The sequence below is a fragment of the Aquarana catesbeiana genome, linkage group LG06 (genome assembly GCF_042186555.1).
Source record: "Aquarana catesbeiana isolate 2022-GZ linkage group LG06, ASM4218655v1, whole genome shotgun sequence".
Lineage (NCBI taxonomy): Eukaryota > Metazoa > Chordata > Amphibia > Anura > Ranidae > Aquarana > Aquarana catesbeiana.
The window spans coordinates 122609738-122618860 of NC_133329.1; the positions used below are offsets into that span (position 1 = coordinate 122609738).

The 9123-nt window shown below is 48.7% G+C and overlaps 1 protein-coding gene across 1 annotated transcript in view; it reads right to left on the reverse strand.

Annotated features, from left to right (window-relative positions):
- MAFK (MAF bZIP transcription factor K) overlaps positions 1-2894 on the reverse strand; it is a 57335-nt gene extending 54441 nt beyond the window's left edge. Inside the window, exon 1 of the mRNA XM_073636745.1 lies at positions 2768-2894. The gene's annotated coding sequence lies outside the window, so the exon portion shown is untranslated. The remainder of the gene's footprint in view (positions 1-2767) is intronic.
- Between the last annotated feature and the right edge of the window lie 6229 nt (positions 2895-9123).

The window sequence follows — 9123 nt, forward strand, 5'->3', positions numbered from 1 at the left end:
AGCGCCATCATTACACAGCGCTCCGCACATGCATCGCACACTCATATTGGTCCCTTCTCTCAAGGAGCCCACAATCCAAGGTCCCCAACTCACATTCATATACTAGGGCCAATTTTGGACAGACGCCAATTAACCTACCAACATGTCTTTGGAGCGCGGGAGGAAACCGGAGTACCCGGAGGAAACCCACGCAGGCACAGGGAGAACCCTGTGACCCTTTTTACTGCTAGGCGAGAGTGCTACCCACTACACCACTATGCCACCCATAATTTGATGCCAGTGACAGAGTTTAACTTGAAATATATATTTTTTCTTTTAATGTCAAGGAGTACCTATTAGTTTACACCAGTCCCGTTCTCAGCTTATGGTCTTTTCACGTGGCTGTGCTCTGTTCAGCAGGGAATCCATGAACAGATCCCCCTGCTGATTCTGAGTAGAACGATCAGTTTATTTGTCTGCATTGTTGGTAGCAGCCTGTGGCAGACCCATGCTGGAAATAAGCTCTTGGATGTAGTTAGACTTGTATCTGTTTACAACAGGCTACCTCCGATCCGCCACATTTAGGTCTGGGAAAATTGAAAAGGAAGCAGTGGTTTTCAGTCTTTCTCCAGACCTGGGTGGGCTCCGGGGTAGGTGGATGTAAAGGATCACAAAACTGTTTACATTCATTAGCTTATAGATCTGCATGGAGCTTCCAATCAGGTCAGCCTAAAAACAGAAAGCCTGTGTGAAAGGAGAGCTTGGCGACACTTCCAGGGATAAAACCACTTTTTTTTTTTTTTTTTAAAACTTCATAAAAGCAGCAACATGACACACACGGTATGTGCTTGGTCAGCAAACATGCTTCACACTCTTGTGCTAAATCATTGCTGGTTATTGGCTCTCCTCATGCTGTCAGCGCGAGGAAAGGAATGCCGATAACTGGCTTGTGTTTACATTGTGATCAGCTGGGATTGGACACAGCTGATCACATGGTAAAAGGCCTGCTGCGATTGGCCCTTTATCTCGATCTGTGATCATGTGTGTCCAAGTGACACATTGATCACAGAGCGCGCCGCAGCAGGTGCGATCACAAGAGGACGTCGTATGCTGCCCTCCCAGAACTGGCCAGCCACGCTGTAGCTGTCATTTGGCTATAGTGCGTTTGGCAAGTAGTTAAACACCCCCCCTATGTATCCACACACACACGTGTTTAGAGGCAGAAAAAAAAATCTAGTGCCTGCGCATTCAAGCGAGGAGTGTTTCGCCACACAAAAAATAAAATTAAAAAATTGCCCCACATTCCTAAGCACTGGCTGCAATTAGCACTTCATTAACTCCAATGGCCAGAATTAAACATAGATAAGCTGCGCTAAAAATGCATTACATATATTAATACAAAATATATATATATATATATATATATATATATAACAAAAGGTGTAATAATCCAGTGAAGAATGATCAAATAACTGGAAGTGATCCAAAGCTAATTTGAATAAACAGTAAAAATGATTTATCCAATAAAGAGTTAAGTAATATAAATGTTCCAGTGAAAAATGCTCAGTGATTCCGATGGATCTTAACCACCATCCAACACCTTTGAAAAGTGATCATGTGAATAGACACCACCAATGGCTGAAAAAGGGCTTGCTTACCGGATCAGATAGACCTCTCATTACAAAAAGGTCAAAAACACCTGTAGCTCCATACCCAGCCAGGCCCTTTACTCAGGTCAGTCTTCTAAACAGGGTATATCCATCCTCCCCATGCAGTGATCATAGAGGTGTCCCAAAAATGAAGAAAACTCTGCATATTTAAAACTTTGAGGATTTTATATTAAGTTGCACTTACAAGATTGTAGTGTAAAAACGCCTGAATTCATATGCGTAGCCAGCATACATACAAAAGCCTGTCTTTCCGGGACACGAGTACAGCAGTGATGTCAGCACGTCTCTCCGTCCTACGTGTTTCGTCATACGTTTGATATCGCCCAGGTGCCTCTTTTTCAGCCATTGGTGGTGGTGTCTATTCGCATGATGACTTTTGCAAAGGAGTTGGATGGCGGTGAAGATCCAGAAAATCCATCAGAAGCATTGGAAGATTGATATTACTGGACAAATCATTTTCACTGTTTATTCAAATTAGCTTTGGATCACTATTTGATCATTCTTCACTGGATTATTACTATATATATATATATATATATATATATATATATATATTTATTGTGTATTTAGAACTGTAATATATTTTTTAGCGCAGCTCATCTATGTTTTTTTTTGTCACTTGTGTCAGTATCTCACAGAAAAGTTGCTGGTTGGTACATTTTAGGATTAATAGTGTGTTTTTTCTTCAGAATAAATTAATACTCCAGCCAATGAAATGAAGGTTTAGACATCTAACGCGTTTGTAAACAGGGCTTTGGGCGCATTTTAACGCTGCTTTTTCCTCCCCTCCAGCAGAGAAAAAAAAAAACCTCCTAAGTGCATGAGGCCCAATCCTCCAGTACACAGACTGACACACAACCCCTACCAGGAGCTCAGTCATGTCATTACAGATGTGGAACTACAAATCCCAGCCTCTCCCCTCAGCCCAGCCACACGCTGACACTTGCAGTCCTCCTCAGGTGACGTAGCTCTGGCTCAGCCTATTGTACTAGGAGACCTACACACAATGCTGAGGCCTGCTCTGTCCCAGCCCCCGGCATTGGCCTCACACACACCGGCTTCCATGACAATCAGCGTGCCCACACCTCCCTCCCCCCACCTCGCTGTACAGCGCTTACCTGCAATGCCACAAGGGCCGTACTGCGGGGTACAGAGACGGGAGGTGTCAGGGGGGCGCACCTGGGGCTCCTCACCACAACAACAATCGCCACCTCCACCTAGTGCACTCCACTTCCGGGAACTGTGCGTCACGGAGGACGTCACCTGGACGTCAAGAGCGGCCCCGCCCTACTTTGCGTTCCATTCACTCACAGGGCTTCCCTGACGTCACGTGGCGGGAAAGCGGCGGAGTCAGTCACGTGGTCGGCGCTGGTTTTGCGGTGTACAGGGTCTCTGTGGCGCTCCAACTGTTGTAGAGCTCCAGGTCGCTTGTGTGCAACCAGAGAATGCTGGGACTTGTGGTTCCACGGCAGCTGGAGAGACACAGTGTGACCTAAAAGTGCCCGGGGACAGTCAGCGTGGTGACAACGTGTGTTGTGGAATGATATCTGTACAAATGTCTACTTTTAGTTGTATCAGCCTGAACAAGTCATACCAGGAAGGCCTCATGCATGCAGACACAAAAAAGTCATTTTCAGGGGTGTTTGGCATTTCTTTTACACCTCTGAATGCAACATAGCCAGGGCCGTCTTTAATTTTGATTGGGCCCTGGGCAAACATTTTCTTGGGGCCCCCCCCTCCATTCTGAGACATACAAAAAATAGCAGGTAAACTCAAAATCAGTTTACTGCAGCAGATCACGCAGCAATTGCAATTGTTTGCCAGAGGTTACAGCCTATCATTACTGCTCAATGGCTGGTTTCTAGAGGTTACAACACATAATTTCTGCTTGCCGATTGGTTGCTAGAGGTTAATGTACATTATTAGCGCTCACTAATTGGTTGCTAGGGGTTACAGCACATCATTAGCACTTACTGATTGGTTGCTAGAGATTAAAGCAGATCACTACTGTTTGCTGATTGGTTGCTAGAGGTTCATACATATCATTACCTCTCACTGAGCAGTGGAGCAATCCCAAATAATTGAGCAAGTAAAGGGGCACATTAATACACATACTACAGGAGAGGTTCAGAGACTGCAGACATACTGCAGGAGACAATCAGAGACTGCGGACATACTGCAGGAGATTACCAGAGACTGCGGACATAGTGCAGGAGACAATCAGAGACTGCGGACATACTGCAGGAGACAATCAGAGACTGTGTACATACTGCAGGAGACAGAGACTGCGGACATACTGCAGGAGACAATCAAAGACTGCGGAAATACTGCAGGAGACGATCAGAAACTGCGGACATACTGCAGGAGACAATCAGAGACTGCAGACATACTGCAGGAGACAATCAGAGACTGTGTACATACTGCAGGAGACAATCAGAGACTGTGTACATACTGCAGGAGACAATCAGAAACTGCGGAAATACTGCAGGAGACACTCAGAGACTGCGGAAATACTGCAGGAGACACTCAGAGACTGTAGACATACTGCAGGAGATTACCAGAGACTGCGGACATACTGCAGGAGATTACCAGAGACTGCGGACATACTGCAGGAGATTACCAGAGACTGCGGACATACTGCAGGAGACACTCAGAGACTGCGTACATACTGCAGGAGACAATAAGAAACTGCGGACATACTGCAGGAGACACTCAGAGACTGCGGACATACTGCAGGAGATTACCAGAGACTGCGGACATACTGCAGGAGACAATTAGAGGCTGCAGACATACTGCAGGAGACAATCAGAGACTGCGGACATACTGCAGGAGACACTCAGAGGCTGCGGAAATACTGCAGGAGACAATCAGAGACTGTGTACATACTGCAGGAGACAATCAGAGACTGTGTACATACTGCAGGAGACAATCAGAAACTGCGGAAATACTGCAGGAGACACTCAGAGACTGCGGAAATACTGCAGGAGACACTCAGAGACTGCGGACATACTGCAGGAGACACTCAGAGACTGCGGACATACTGTAGGAGATTACCAGAGACTGCGGACATACTGCAGGAGACAATCAGAGGCTGCGGACATACTGCAGGAGACAATCAGAGGCTGCGGACATACTGCAGTAGACAATCAGAGACTGCGGACATACTGCAGGAGACAATCAGAGACTGCGGACATACTGCAGGAGACAATCAGAGACTGCGGACATACTGCAGGAGACAATCAGAGACTGCGGAAATACTGCAGGAGACACTCAGAGACTGCGGACATACTGCAGGGGACAATCAGAGGCTGCGGACATACTGCAGGAGACAATCAGAGACTGCGGACATACTGCAGGAGACACTCAGAGGCTGCGGACATACTGCAGGAGACAATCAGAGACTGTGTACATACTGCAGGAGACAATCATAAACTGCGGAAATACTGCAGGAGACACTCAGAGACTGCAGAAATACTGCAGGAGACAATCAGAGACTGCGGACATACTGCAGGAGACAATCAGAGACTGCGGACATACTGCAGGAGACAATCAGAGACTGCGGACATACTGCAGGAGACAATCAGAGACTGCGGAAATACTGCAGGAGACACTCAGAGACTGCGGAAATACTGCAGGAGACACTCCGAGACTGCGGACATACTGCAGGAGACAATCAGAGACTGCGGACATACTGCAGGAGACAATCAGAGACTGCGGACATACTGCAGGAGACAATCAGAGGCTGTGGACATACTGCAGGAGACAATCAGAGACTGCGGACATACTACAGGAGACAATCAGAGACTGCGGACATACTACAGGAGACAATCAGAGACTGCGGACATACTGCAGGAGACAATCAGAGACTGCGGACATACTGCAGGAGACAATCAGAGACTGCGGACATACTGCAGGAGATTACCAGAGACTGCGGACATACTGCAGGAGACAATTAGAGGCTGCGGACATACTGCAGGAGACAATCAGAGACTGCGGACATACTGCAGGAGACACTCAGAGGCTGCGGACATACTGCAGGAGACACTCAGAGACTGCGGACATACTGCAGGGGACAATCAGAGGCTGCGGACATACTGCAGGAGACAATCAGAGACTGCGGACATACTGCAGGAGACACTCAGAGGCTGCGGACATACTGCAGGAGACAATCAGAGACTGTGTACATACTGCAGGAGACAATCAGAGACTGTGTACATACTGCAGGAGACAATCAGAAACTGCGGAAATACTGCAGGAGACACTCAGAGACTGCGGAAATACTGCAGGAGACACCCAGAGGCTGCGGACATACTGCAGGAGACAATTAGAGGCTGCGGACATACTGCAGGAGACAATCAGAGACTGCGGACATACTGCAGGAGACACTCAGAGGCTGCGGACATACTGCAGGAGACAATCAGAGACTGTGTACATACTGCAGGAGACAATCAGAGACTGCGGAAATACTGCAGGAGACACTCAGAGACTGCGGACATACTGCAGGAGATTACCAGAGACTGCGGACATACTGCAGGAGACAATCAGAGGCTGCGGACATACTGCAGGAGACAATCAGAGGCTGCGGACATACTGCAGTAGACAATCAGAGACTGCGGACATACTGCAGGAGACACTCAGAGGCTGCGGACATACTGCAGGAGACAATCAGAGACTGTGTACATACTGCAGGAGACAATCAGAGACTGTGTACATACTGCAGGAGACAATCAGAAACTGCGGAAATACTGCAGGAGACACTCAGAGACTGCGGAAATACTGCAGGAGACACTCAGAGACTGCGGACATACTGTAGGAGATTACCAGAGACTGCGGACATACTGCAGGAGACAATCAGAGGCTGCGGACATACTGCAGGAGACAATCAGAGACTGCGGAAATACTGCAGGAGACACTCAGAGACTGCAGACATACTGCAGGGGACAATCAGAGGCTGCGGACATACTGCAGGAGACAATCAGAGACTGCGGACATACTTCAGGAGACACTCAGAGGCTGCGGACATACTGCAGGAGACAATCAGAGACTGTGTACATACTGCAGGAGACAATCATAAACTGCGGAAATACTGCAGGAGACACTCAGAGACTGCGGAAATACTGCAGGAGACACTCAGAGACTGCGGACATACTGCAGGAGATTACCAGAGGCTGCGGACATACTGCAGGAGACAATCAGAGGCTGCGGACATACTGCAGGAGACAATCAGAGGCTGCGGACATACTGCAGGAGACAATCAGAGACTGCGGACATACTGCAGGAGACACTCAGAGACTGCGGAAATACTGCAGGAGACACTCAGAGACTGCGGAAATACTGCAGGAGACACTCAGAGACTGCGGACATACTGCAGGAGACAATCAGAGGCTGCAGACATACTGCAGGAGACAATCAGAGACTGCGGACATACTGCAGGAGACAATCAGAGACTGCGGACATACTGCAGGAGACAATCAGAGGCTGCGGACATACTGCAGGAGACAATCAGAGACTGCGGACATACTACAGGAGACAATCAGAGACTGCGGACATACTACAGGAGACAATCAGAGACTGCGGACATACTGCAGGAGACAATCAGAGACTGCGGACATACTGCAGGAGACAATCAGAGACTGCGGACATACTGCAGGAGATTACCAGAGACTGCGGACATACTGCAGGAGACAATTAGAGGCTGCGGACATACTGCAGGAGACAATCAGAGACTGCGGACATACTGCAGGAGACACTCAGAGGCTGCGGACATACTGCAGGAGACAATCAGAGACTGCGGAAATACTGCAGGAGACACTCAGAGACTGCGGACATACTGCAGGGGACAATCAGAGGCTGCGGACATACTGCAGGAGACAATCAGAGACTGCGGACATACTGCAGGAGACACTCAGAGGCTGCGGACATACTGCAGGAGACAATCAGAGACTGTGTACATACTGCAGGAGACAATCAGAGACTGTGTACATACTGCAGGAGACAATCAGAAACTGCGGAAATACTGCAGGAGACACTCAGAGACTGCGGAAATACTGCAGGAGACACTCAGAGACTGCGGACATACTGCAGGAGACAATCAGAGACTGTGTACATACTGCAGGAGACAATCAGAAACTGCGGAAATACTGCAGGAGACACTCAGAGACTGCGGAAATACTGCAGGAGACACTCAGAGACTGCGGACATACTGCAGGAGATTACCAGAGACTGCGGACATACTGCAGGAGACAATCAGAGGCTGCGGACATACTGCAGGAGACAATCAGAGGCTGCGGACATACTGCAGGAGACAATCAGAGACTGTGTACATACTGCAGGAGACAATCAGAAACTGCGGAAATACTGCAGGAGACACTCAGAGACTGCGGAAATACTGCAGGAGACACTCAGAGACTGCGGACATACTGCAGGAGACACTCAGAGACTGCGGACATACTGCAGGAGACAATCAGAGGCTGCGGACATACTGCAGGAGACAATCAGAGGCTGCGGACATACTGCAGGAGACAATCAGAGACTGCGGACATACTGCAGGAGACAATCAGAGACTGCGGACATACTGCAGGAGACAATCAGAGACTGCGGAAATACTGCAGGAGACACTCAGAGACTGCGGACATACTGCAGGAGACAATCAGAGGCTGCGGACATACTGCAGGAGACAATCAGAGACTGTGGAAACACTGCAGGAGACATTCAGAGACTGCGGACATACTGCAGGAGATTACCAGAGACTGCGGACATACTGCAGGAGACAATCAGAGCATGCGGACATACTGCAGGAGACAATCAGAGGCTGCGGACATACTGCAGGAGACAATCAGAGGCTGCGGACATACTGCAGGAGACAATCAGAGACTGCGGACATACTGCAGGAGACAATCAGAGACTGCGGAAATACTGCAGGAGACACTCAGAGACTGCGGAAATACTGCAGGAGACACTCAGAGACTGCGGACATACTGCTGGAGACAATCAGAGGCTGCGGACATACTGCAGGAGACAATCAGAGACTGCGGACATACTGCAGGAGACAATCAGAGACTGCGGACATACTGCAGGAGACAATCAGAGGCTGCGGACATACTGCAGGAGACAATCAGAGACTGCGGACATACTACAGGAGACAATCAGAGACTGCGGACATACTACAGGAGACAATCAGAGACTGCGGACATACTGCAGGAGACAATCAGAGACTGCGGACATACTGCAGGAGACAATCAGAGACTGCGGACATACTGCAGGAGATTACCAGAGACTGCGGACATACTGCAGGAGACAATTAGAGGCTGCGGACATACTGCAGGAGACAATCAGAGACTGCGGACATACTGCAGGAGACACTCAGAGACTGCGGACATACTACAGGGGACAATCAGAGGCTGCGGACATACTGCAGGAGACAATCAGAGACTGCGGACATACTGCAGGAGACACTCAGAGGCTGCAGACATAC